This window comes from Hippopotamus amphibius, chromosome 1, assembly GCF_030028045.1.
Source record: "Hippopotamus amphibius kiboko isolate mHipAmp2 chromosome 1, mHipAmp2.hap2, whole genome shotgun sequence".
In the NCBI taxonomy this organism is placed as follows: domain Eukaryota; kingdom Metazoa; phylum Chordata; class Mammalia; order Artiodactyla; family Hippopotamidae; genus Hippopotamus; species Hippopotamus amphibius.
In genome coordinates this window covers 144699592-144711613 of record NC_080186.1, presented here as the reverse complement: position 1 = coordinate 144711613, position 12022 = coordinate 144699592, and positions in this window count along the sequence as shown.

Genomic DNA, 12022 nt, shown 5'->3' with positions numbered 1-12022 from the left:
GCTCTGGCCACAGTCACAATTCTCACCCCTACTGACCAGTTCTCCATCTACTATAATGGGTGAAGTACCCATTCCTTGTGGTCCATACTTTGGCCAATGGCTTATGGGCAGAAGTGGTAGAATGCCAGTCTAAGACTAGGACTTAAAAGGCTCCTCTTGGGCTTCTGCCATCACTGGGAGAAGAATATACCTTAGGGAGCTTGCTAGTCCCCCAAAATGAGACACGTGGAACAGAGCAGCCCCACGTAGACCTGCAGCATGAGCAGAGCCATCATTGCTGACCTGTAGACCTGTTAGCAGGTTAATAATTGCTTACTATGCTGTGTTACTGAGATTTAGGGATGTTATGTAATCATGGCTGATTAATAACGTCTACTTTCTAGAACTTTCTTCCTTCTTTGACTATACTTCTTGATTTCATCCTCCTCACTGGTCACTCCTCAGTTTTCTTCAAGAGTCCCTCCTCTTTTGAATGACCTTCAGATGTTGGTATTATTTAAGCTTCTGCAGCTCTCCTCTGCTTTTTGGATGTGCATTCTCTTTAAGTGACCTGTACGCTTATGACATCAATACTCTTCATGACCTGATGACTCTCAAATTTTATCTTTGGTCTGAACTTCACATCTTTTTCTTTCTCTCTCTCTGTATGTATTTATACACACATAGATACTTACACATATAGATGCCTACTGGTCATCCCCTCCTAGATGCTTTCCAGGCTCCTTGAAATCAGTATGTCTGCAATTAATCACTCCTTTCTCCCAGCTTCAACTCGCTCCTCCTCCTGTATCTTAAGTAACTAGCACCATCATCTGATTCGTTGTCCAAGCTGGAAACCAGAAGTCACCTCATTTTTTTCTCTCCTACTCTTTCACTTTGATACATAGTTACCAGTTGTATAGATTTCTGCCTCCTAAATGTCTCTCTAAACTGACACTCTTCTCCATCCACAGTATTCATGGCTGTAGATCAGGCCTTCGTTCTTTCTCACCTGGACTACCATAACCACTTTCTAGGTGGTCTCGTTGCCTCTAGCATAGACCCCTCACCATCCATTCTTTTGTGTTCTAGAAGTCCATTCTCTGATACTGCTTCCAGAATGATCTCTCTGAAAGGCATGTATGAACATGACAAAGGTCTCCAATGGTTTCTTTTTATACCTTTCAGAATGAAGTCTAAACTTTTTCACAAGGTATATAAATCTATTTTTGATCTGGCCTTCTATACTTTTTACTGTTATGCACAAGACACAGTTCCTGTCCTGAACCCTCATGAGACTAACAAGTACACAGAAAATACTTGGGTTATGAGTACTAAGAAAGGAGCAAGCACAGGGTGCTATGCACATAGATGGGCCACCTCACCCATGTTGGGGTCAGGGAGGCAGAGGCGGCTTCCAGATCCCCCAACCGAAGCCAGGGCATGAAGGAAGTGGATATTGCTAACCATATCAAGGGGTAAGTGAGATAGGGAGAGGGAAAGAGTGGCCTGGGCAGAAGGAAATGCATGGGGCAAGGTCTGGAAGCAAGCGCTTGATGAACTTAGGAAACCAGTCCCGTGGAGCATAAAGAACAGTGGTGCTGAGTGTAACTGAGGCCACACGGGGTCTTAGGAGCTGTATTAAGGAGTTGGGACTCTATGAAAGCAGCAACTGACAAGCAAGATTAAGATGTTGATCAAGGAAAATAAGCTATATAATTACCTAGAAGAATATTTATTTTGGGGATTCTTGGAACAGACTTGATTACATCTTAGGTTTGTAGTTTTTTTAAGGTTTGCCGTAAAATTACTCTAAAATGAATTTTTATTGACTCTCAGAGCACAAAGGTGAAAGAAATCTCCAGAGGTCATTGAGATTTTAGCCCTGCCTTTAGGCAGAGCCATACATAAATCTTTCCAGACAGATGGGTGTTTGTTGGCAAAGGTATTCAGCCGCAAAGAAGTAATTGCTGCTTTTGTTGACAGATTTAGAGATGTTTTGCCAAACACTATCTTAAAATACTATGATTAGATGTAATTTTGCAAAAATGAGTCTGTAATGGAGGTGATTCACTTGCCGTATCAGCTAAGGAGTATCTTCTATTTACAGTTTATTTAATTTACATTTGATTAATTTACACTGAGTGCAAGCAGTTACTCTATAATTATCTCTTTGCCTGTATCAGGATACATGCAACATTATGTTTGGAAAATTGTGAAGTCAGATGTTAACATAGAAAACGTGCATTAAGTAATCTCTTTCACCTACTTACCATCAAAGCAAACCTTTTATGACTTTATATTCATGAGGAGTTTTTCAAATCTGTATTTCCCACACATCCTAACACAAAATGTTATTTACCTTCCATTTTCACAATTTAATATCTAAGCTGTCACAAACCAGAATTCTTTTGTTTGTTTAGTCCTGTTAACTCCACCATTATTAGGAAAAGCAGTTATTTTAAAAATATCTTTCAGGAAATCATATACACATATATCCTCTGAACTTCTCCTGGGCAAGAACTGTGTTCTTTAATCATTTATTCTTTTAATTTTTAAAATATGTATTGTGCACTTTGGAAATTGTAGTAAATGGCACTTAAACACACATTTGACTCCAAATAATGTAAGCCAGGGGTTGGCAAACTATAGCCCTTGGGCCAAACCTTACCTGCTACCTGTTTTCATGTGGCCTTGGAGCAAAGAATGGTTTCTACATTTTTTTTAAAAGATTGGAGGAAATTCAGAAGAAGAATATTTCATGACATGCAAATATTGTATGAAATTTGAATTTCAGTGTCCATAAATAGTTTTATTGGAAAATAATTGTACATTATTTATGGGTGCTTTTGTGCTGTAAGAGCACATTGAGTGGTTACAGTGGACACTGTATGGTTTGCCAAATCTAAACTATTTACAATCTGGCTTTTTACAGAAGTTTGCTGATCCCTGACCTGCAGTAATCGTGGTAATCTCATTTCCCCTGTGGATGAATGGTTTGGTAATGAACATAAAACCTAATCCTGGGAAATGGAGTATCAGAAGTATGCTGAGGGCTTCTGGGAAGGGTTTATAGTTCTTCTGAAAGAGGCACAAGAAAAGATAGTTCATTTCTTCTTTTGTTGAATCTGGATAAGGAGCTTGGAGCTATGGCAGCCATCTTATGCCCATGAGGACTCCCATTTGAAGGCAAGCTTGCCTTGCTGAGATGGCAGCAGGCAGATGGCAAAAGCCAGGTTCTTGACATGGGTGTTGATTCACTGAATGAGCCCTTGATAACACCTGCCTTTGTACTTCATGTTGTATTGGATGACACACTTCTTTAATGCTAAGCCAGTTTGAGGTGAAGTTTTCTGTTCCTTAGAACCAAAGCTTCCTACCTAGGCCTCTACAATTAACTAGCTTCTATACTAGTCATTGGGAATATGGCACACACACACACAAAAACAAAAACCAAACAAACAAAAGTCCCTGTTCTCTACCAGCTCAGTCTACTAGGGAGATACTACTATAAAAATGGGATAAGGAATGTTTAAGCCTATTTTGGGGAGTCAGTGAATGTCACAGAAGTGCTAATATTTGATCTGAGATTTGGATTTTATCAGGCCAATTTATAGGGGACCAATATTTCTAGGGAAAGAGAAGAGTGTATAGAAAGATGTTTGGGGGTAATCGTAAGAAGTTTGGTATGGCTGAAGGTACTGCTGAAGAGGGAAGGAATAGTCAGAATTTTCCTAGCACAGAACTTGGATGCACCCTTGCAACAAACACTACAACCACTACTGTTAGGATTAAAACAACTACAAAAGAATTGGTATTAACAACAGCAGGTATCATTTATTGAGTACATACAAGATTGGGCACTTAAAATGTTTTCTCTTATTTGAGTCTCATCAGAATTCTAAGGGGAGAGTCCTACAGTCTTTCATGTTTTAAATATAACTTACCAAGGCTCTGATTGATAAGTTATAGACTTAAGTTATAGACTTGAAGTTAAAGACTTGTCCAAGGTCACTTAGTGAATAAGTATATAAGTGGGAACAAAACATTGATCTTTCCGATTCAAAGTTGGTGTCCTAACCAGGATGCCTGAAGCCTTTGAGATCTTGTGGAAAAGATCTGGGTCGACTCTTGTTGCATGTTTCATAACCAATGGATTTAGTGACTCTTGCACATCTTGTATAGCAGTGGTCCCCAACCTTTTGGTACCAGGGACCCGTTTCATGAAAAACAATTTTTCCAAGGATGGGGTTGGGGAGATGGTTCAGGTGGTAATGTGAGAGATGAGAAGCAATGGGGAGTGGCAGATGAAGCTTTGCTTACTCACCCACCACTTACCTCCTACTGTGCGACCTGGTTCCTAGCAGGCTGTGGACCAGTACCAGTCTTTGCTCTGGGGGTTGGGGACCCCTGTTGTACAGCCATTATTGTAGCTTCAGGAACTGCAACGCAGTTGAATTTCAGAGGTTAAAAAACAATCTTATTAAAAGTAACTTTTGTGTATGGTGTTATTTAGTGTTCTAATTTCATTCTTTTACATGTAGCTGTCCAGTTTTCCCGGCACCACTTATTGAAGAGGCTGTCTTTTCTCCATTGTATGTTCTTGCCTCCTTCGTCATAAATTAGGTGACCATATGTGTGTGGGTTTATCTCTGGGCTTTCTATCTTGTACCATTGATCTATATTTCTGTTTTTGTGCCAGTACCATACTGTCTTGATTACTGTAGCTTTGTAGTATAGTCTGGAGTCAGGGATTCCTCTGGCTCTATTTTTCTTTCTCAGGATTGCTTTGGCTATTTGGGGTCTTTTGTGTTTCCATACAAATTATAAAATTTTTTGTTCTAATTCTGTGAAGAATGCCATTGGTAATTTGATAGGGATTGCATTGAATCTGTAGATTACTTTGGGTAGTATAGTCATTTTCACAATATTGATTCTTCTAATCCACAAACATGGTATATGTCTCCATCTGTTCCTATCATCTTTGATTTCTTTCATCAGTGTTTTATAGTTTTCTGAGTACAAGTCTTTTGTCTTCTTAGGTAGGTTTATGCCCAGGTATTTTATTCTTTTTGTTGTGATGGTAAATGGATTGAGGACATGGTGGGGGGAAGGGGAAGCTGGGACGTAGTGAGAGAGTAGCATTGACATACCTACATTACCAAATGTAAAATAGATAGCTAGTGGGAAGCTGCTGCAGAGCACAGGGAAATCAGCTTGAGGGGGGGATAGGGAAGATGGGAGGGAGGCTCAAGAGGGAGGGGATATGAAATCACTTTGTCATACAGCAGAAACTAACACAATATTATAAAGCAATTATATTCCAATAAAGATGAAAAAAAAATTTTTTTAAAGTGCATCTTTGGAAGTGAATATGGACATTTCAGATATGAACTTAGACTCACAGCTTCAAGTGCTATTCACACTTGTGCCAATGGGCACTCTGGACATTGTAATTTGTACAGTACAGAATTTTAAGTTTTTTGTTTTGCTTTGTTTTTGAAGTTTTTTCTTTTAGTGCCCATGTCTCTGTATTCTAATTCAATTGCCATATGTATATGTATGTGTGTGTATGTATATATACATATACATACACATACACACGTTACTCTACCTAGTTGCCTTCTATATATACACCTCCTAAAATGCAAGTTTCTAATACCTCGCTTGTTGAAGCAACACTTTAAGGAGAAGAGGACAACGTCAGAATTCAGAGGCAGTGATAAATAGCTGGAACAAATGAAAAGCAGAGCAAAAGCTGACTTGCCAAATGCCAGGGTGTCAGAGCCAATTAAGAGAAGTGGTTTCAAATGAGTAGAGCTGATGGGAAAGTGAAAAGGAAACGGGAGGGCTCTGGGGTCACATGGAAGAAAGTGACAAAGAAAGGGTCAGGAAAGGAGGTGGTGGAAAATGCAGCAGGTCACTTGTGGTTGGATCTGAAAAGAATGGGGTGAGTTTGCAGATGGAACAGTGTTCAAGTGGGAGTGAAGGCAATTTTCTGTAGCTGTGTGGAGTCATCATGAGACACCTGGGCCATGGGGTCAGATGGCTGCATTCCAGTCCCAGCTCTGCCAGTGTACCACCTAGAGAGGGTAACTAAATCGCTTAAGCCTTTGTTTCCTCATCTGTAAAATGGGGATAATCATAGTACCTACCTCGTAAGGTTGTTAGGAGGATTAAATGACATCATCTATGTTAAGTGCTTAGCACAGTGCCAGACACATAGTAAAATGTTCAATAAATATCAGCTGCATTGATGTTATTATCATATATGGCATGCTAGAGCTAGTCGTTCCTCCAAACTACATGCAGAATCTTTCTCGCAAGGTGGAATGGCTGTCCAGGACAGGCGTGTAAAGCCATCTGTCAAGTGAGTGAATGGCTCTTATCTGTTGAATTCTTATCATTATTATTTTTTGGTTGGACCACTTCTGCAGTTGATTTACCCGTCCTTGCACAAAGGTATACAGTGGTGAGAATTTTAATGCATGAGTGGTTTGGGCAACAGCCTCAAAATGTCTTATTTTTACTACGTATTATTATAGCATTACATTCATAGTTAGGGGTCAGCTGCCATTTCCTGAGGTTTATAACATGCCTGTTTTAATTAACATCAAGCTAAATTTTGGCATACAGGTGGTCAGCCCAGATGTGAATGTTATTTTTAAAAGTGCCTTATGGCTGTTAAATCTCTTTCTTTAAAATAGCAAAACGTATATGAGTGTGTGTGCATGGTGGGGGAGGGGGGGTGGAGAGCAGTAAAAATCTGAAATACTGATTATTTCAGGCCTTCTTTAGGCAAGCTTCAATGATGAAAAGATTCCTTCAAAATTATTAAAATATGCTTACATAGGCCACAAACTAATAAATTGAATAGAATCCAGAATAACAATAAAAATGAGGTGGCCACACACTGGAGAGAGAAAAGAAAGTATATGGAGGGTTGCATATATACTGCAGTTTGGAAAAATAAGCACAGAGCATGAGTAATACGTCAAAGGGATGCACTTAACAGAGGCAGGAGATGGGCACAGGGGTTCTACCTTTTATTTAGAAATATAAAAGTACTCAAATTTTTAGTTTACTTAAAAAATATATCTCGGTTTTGTGTGTGAACACACAGTGTACAGAAAAATATTTTCTCACTCTCATGTACACATCACGTGCATGCACACTACATACACAAAAACACATGTTGAAACTCAATCACTAATAGGTGTGTGTTGGTTTCTGGGAAGATAATGTACTTTCCTGAGCCTAATTCTTTCACTTCTAAACAAGGGTGCGAAGCCTGATGATTCATGCAAGTCATCATTGATACCTCCTTCTTCTTTATCCCCAGATCCATATCGAATCCATTGCCAAGTCCAGTTAATTTTACCTCCTAGATGTTTACCAAGCCTTTCCGTGTCTCTTTATCTACCACTGCTTCATCTAAGCTACTGCTGCCTTGGTCTGGGCCACTGCAGTAGCTTCCAGGCTGGTCAGGCTGCAGTTACTCTTGCCTGCTTCCAAATCTCTTTTCCATACTACTTTCAGAGTTATCTATTTGAGATGAAATCTAAACATATTATGGTCCTGGTTTGGACAGTTTGGCCTTCCCATCATTGCCCTACAGGTAAAGACGAAACTCTTCACCATGCGCTTCTAAGGGCTGCAAAATCTTGGCTCTGCCTACTTCTCTACCATAATCTTCCGAATTTCTATGCTCTAGATATGCTGGATTTCTTTCAGTCTTCTGTATTTTCCAACCTCCCTATTATCACAGAGACTTTGCACAGGCTGTCCTTTTTGCCTAAAATGGTCTCCTTTCTTTCCCTCATTACATTATCATTTGGACCTAAATTTCCTTAATCTGGGGACAGTCTCTCTCTCTACAGTGAAAAGGCATATGCTAATGCAAATACCTTTGGGGGAAGGAGTACACTGATGGTATGAAGGTGTAAATGACATAACCTGGTTTTCTTACAGATAGCATGTCTTGATGGAGGGGAAAAACATCAAAATTGACTGAATTTCTAACCATTATTGAAGGACATTGACTCAATTCCAAGTAATATGTATCACCCCCTTTTCAGAATCCCATCTATAATATGAGGTAAATACTAATAATATTCCCATTCTATGGATGAGGAAACTGAGGCTAGGAGAAGTTGAGTAACCTAAAAGCTCCTAGTTAGTAACTGGCTGGTCTGGAATTCCAGCATAAGCTCTATTTGATTCTAGAATGAAAGCTGTTTCCTTTGTTGCTCAGCTATCTCCACGTGGAGGAATAAAAAGGCACAAGCTTAGGTTTTAGATGTTAATGCTAATAGCTATCCAAATTCAATACAACTTCTTATGTCTAGCCTTGTATATCAGTTGTTTATCCAATGTTAAGGAAAGGAATCCAATAAAATTTGAGCCAGTGACAGTGCATCACCAGTAGTCTCCCAAGTCTTCTGTATAACTGGGAGTTGCTTGTTTCCCAATGTAACTTCCCAATGGGAGTTTCACAATCCTTGGATGATACCTTGGAAATAGCAGAGTGAGCAAACCCCACCCATGGAGAGGGTAACCCTGGCTCTCTTGCCATGTTTATGGCAAACATTCAGTGAGCCTGCTAGAATTAAATGGCAAAATTTATCACAACTAATTTCTATTTGTCATCTATTAAGCTACATTGTTTTGTCCTCAACGTCAGGTTAAATAATGAACCTCTCGCAGTGGAGTAAATTAACCTCCACTTTATGTTCATGTCATTGTCAAATGGAAACATTACTTGCACAAATGAAAAAGATTCATTAGTAACATGAATGCACAAGCTCCACTCTAGTAAAAGATAAGAGTAACCCAGGCCTTGTCATAATGCACCATTGCAGAGCCCCCTGTTATTTATGATGCCGGCTGAAATCTTCAGAGATTATTTTCGGCAATGGCAATTAGCCCACAGTGTGTTGGGGCAATCATGGGCTACAGTCTGCCTTTGACAGGTATGCTGTCCTGGCTTCAAGGGCTGTGATCCTTGAGAAACGCAATCCCGTCTGCATACTGCCAGGAGTTCACCCAGCTTTCTCATGGGTGGAGGCTGGGGAAGTAAGCTCTGCAAGGCCAGCTACCTCTAAGGGCTCAGCTACCTGACATGAGGGGCAGGTGGCTGTTGTTTACATTGCTGCTTGATTCTGGAAGGTCACAGCCCTTGCTCAGAGACAGGATCCAGCATTGTTTGTCATTTCGCCTGATTTTATTTGTACCTCATCAGTATAAACATTTCTCAGTTCAGATCCTGATTGTCTAAAAGTGGAAATATATTTGGGTCCTTTCCTTCTTTTCTGCTGCACCTGTTCCTATGGGCCATTTTACTGCATGTTCACCCTTTCCTTAAGAAGCAGATAAAAGAATAATGATACTGTGTTCACATACTGATGGAAATGTAAATTTGTACCCCTTTTCTGAAAAGCAGGTCAGCAAAAAGGATTAAAACTTTCAAAAAATGTGAGTACTGTTTGACCCAGGTGCGCCACTTCTAAAAATTTACCCTAAGGAATCAAATGTTTATGTACACAAAGATTTAGCTGCAAGTCATCTTTATTTTAGAGTGCTAAAGGCAGGGAGAGGATAAGATATCTGTATTTGGCTACCTCTTTTTTGCTGAGATAGTTTTCTTGAAGACACAATTTCGGGTGGCTGCAATTCCCCTGCTGGTTATGTCTTGGCTAATCCTCCTTTTTCTGTGATATTCCCTGCTTGCATTGGCCATGAGGGTGACCCATGTGACCCACAGTATCTATCTCTGGTCCCCAGCAATTGGTCCAAGTGTGGGCATGCAAACCCAAACCACTCAGTCAGAATTCTTCCTTGAGATTTTTAGAAAAATGAAGCTTCGATAAATGCACTTTCTTCCCATTTCTGTTTGTAGAATTGTAAGCGTGGGAGCTATCAGTTGCTTGTGTGCCTCTTACCTTGTGGCAAAAGCAGTGAAACTGACACCTTGACTAGAGTATTTGCAACTGAAATATGCCTGATGTGAGGCACTTATCAGGTCTTGATCTGAATGAGCCACACTTTTCCTTAACTCTTCTTGAGGTGGAAAATTGGAAGCAGCGACATTCTCATCTTTTTTGAGAAGGGCCTCAGTTTTTCCATATTGTAAAATGAACTCAACAGTAGTGATCTGTTTGCACTAAGGGGTGAAGCGAGGTTGTGTGGAATGAGAGTTCATCAAGTACTTTGAGATCCTGGACTGAAAAGCTCCTGAAGCTCTAAAGAGCAATTAGCGCTTTCCTTTTTCTTTTTTGGCATAAAGTTTTGAAAAAGTTACTTTAAAATGTTCTATTAAATCAGTTTTCAGGATCATGAATGCTGGAAGATTGACAGCTCTGGGAAGAGCGCCATCTCTCAAGTGCACATTCTAGGAGCAGCAGTAGTTGAAATTGCACCCCCCTCCCCCCACCACCTTATGAGGCCTCAGCTGACATGATGTGATGTGCCCAGCACTCAGCACGGGAGGGAGAGATTTCCATGACTCTTTCGGCTCTCCCGCTTTTTGCTGTTTCCTCCAAATTGCTATGACTTTGTGGCATGTCTTTGTGGGTGTGAATTGAAGCACCTCTAACTTGGGCCATCTGGGTCACTGAATGTAGTAACTAGGGAGAATTGGGAAGCAGGTACAGATCATCTTCAACCTCCACTGTCTGACTTAGGGGTGGATTGGCTGCAAACACCAGAAACAAAGCCCAGCTGGCAAGAGTAAAGGTGTAAGTGGAGTTTTTTAAATTGCCGTTGGCTATCATATGTTTACATAGGAAGCAAAGTACAGTTGGGCCACTCAGGGAAAGCCAGGAACTGAGGAGCCTTTCCGCCTCTCAAGGGTCACAGAATCGCTCTCATCATTGCTTGTGGCTCTGCTGCAGCTCTTCCTGCTCGCGGATCCACTAACCTCTCCTCAGCCGCCACCCTACTCAACCTCTACAGGTCCCCTTAGACATCTAACAGTCTCTGTGTGAGTCCCGGTTCAAATGAGAGAGGAGGAGAGGGAGAAAGAGGCCAATTCCTAGTCCAATCATGTGTACCCAGAGATAACCATGGCTGTGTCGGCTTGAAGAGGAGAGCAGAGTAGAAGAGGGTGTTGGTAAGTAAGCAAAAACTGGCCTTACAAGTCTACCCTTTGGTTGATAGATGGTGGTGTAATTTAGCATTTAGGCTGAAGTACCCTTCCTGGTATGTTTCCAGTGAGGGTGGGCCGCAGAGAGATCCCTTGTGTGAAATTTGGGGGTTGGAGGGGAAGCGGTAGTCATTTTGTAGTTTGCACACCCTGTGCCTCACCTGAAGGCTCAGCTCACCTCCTTGGTGTGCCGCTGCAGCCAGGCAGGTCTGCAATTATTTCTCCTTCCTCAGGACCCTCCTTCAGCTTCTCTGACTCTCGGGCAATGTACATGCTTAGTTCCATGGTGAAAAGCCCTGATTTCTGCAGGAAATCCACACCATTGTGTCAGAGGCGATGAGAACTGACAGGCTCCAGCTGATGGGAACTCCAGCTCATGCAATGGTTTCCAGCTTGTTTTTGCTGTCCCTCACTTTACATCGGTCTTCCCTTTTCTGCTGCCTGTCCTGCAGGCTCTAAGAACCAGCATAAGATGCAAAGACAACAGCCTTAGAGATACTGCTTAACTAGCTCCCACAATTGTGCAAAGTCAGATCCCTGAAACAAATCCTATAATATACATATATACGCATACATCTCTCTCCTAGTGGTCCTGCTTCTCTGACTGAATCCTGACTGATGTAGTTGATTGTAAGTTCCCTCACTGAGCTGAGCTGACAGTGATTCTTTTCTTTCTACCAAGATGCCCAGTGTTTCTTTTTTTTCCCTTGGTATTTAGATCCTCTACTCAAAACTGTATTCCTCACAGTAATTTCTTGTACTTTTGGTCTTTTTTCCCCTTCATATCACTGTTCATTTGGTTTTTTTAAAATTTTATTGGAGTACAGTTATTTACAATGTTGTATTAGTTTCAGGTGTATAGAAAAGTGATTTAGTTATACATATACATATATTCATTCT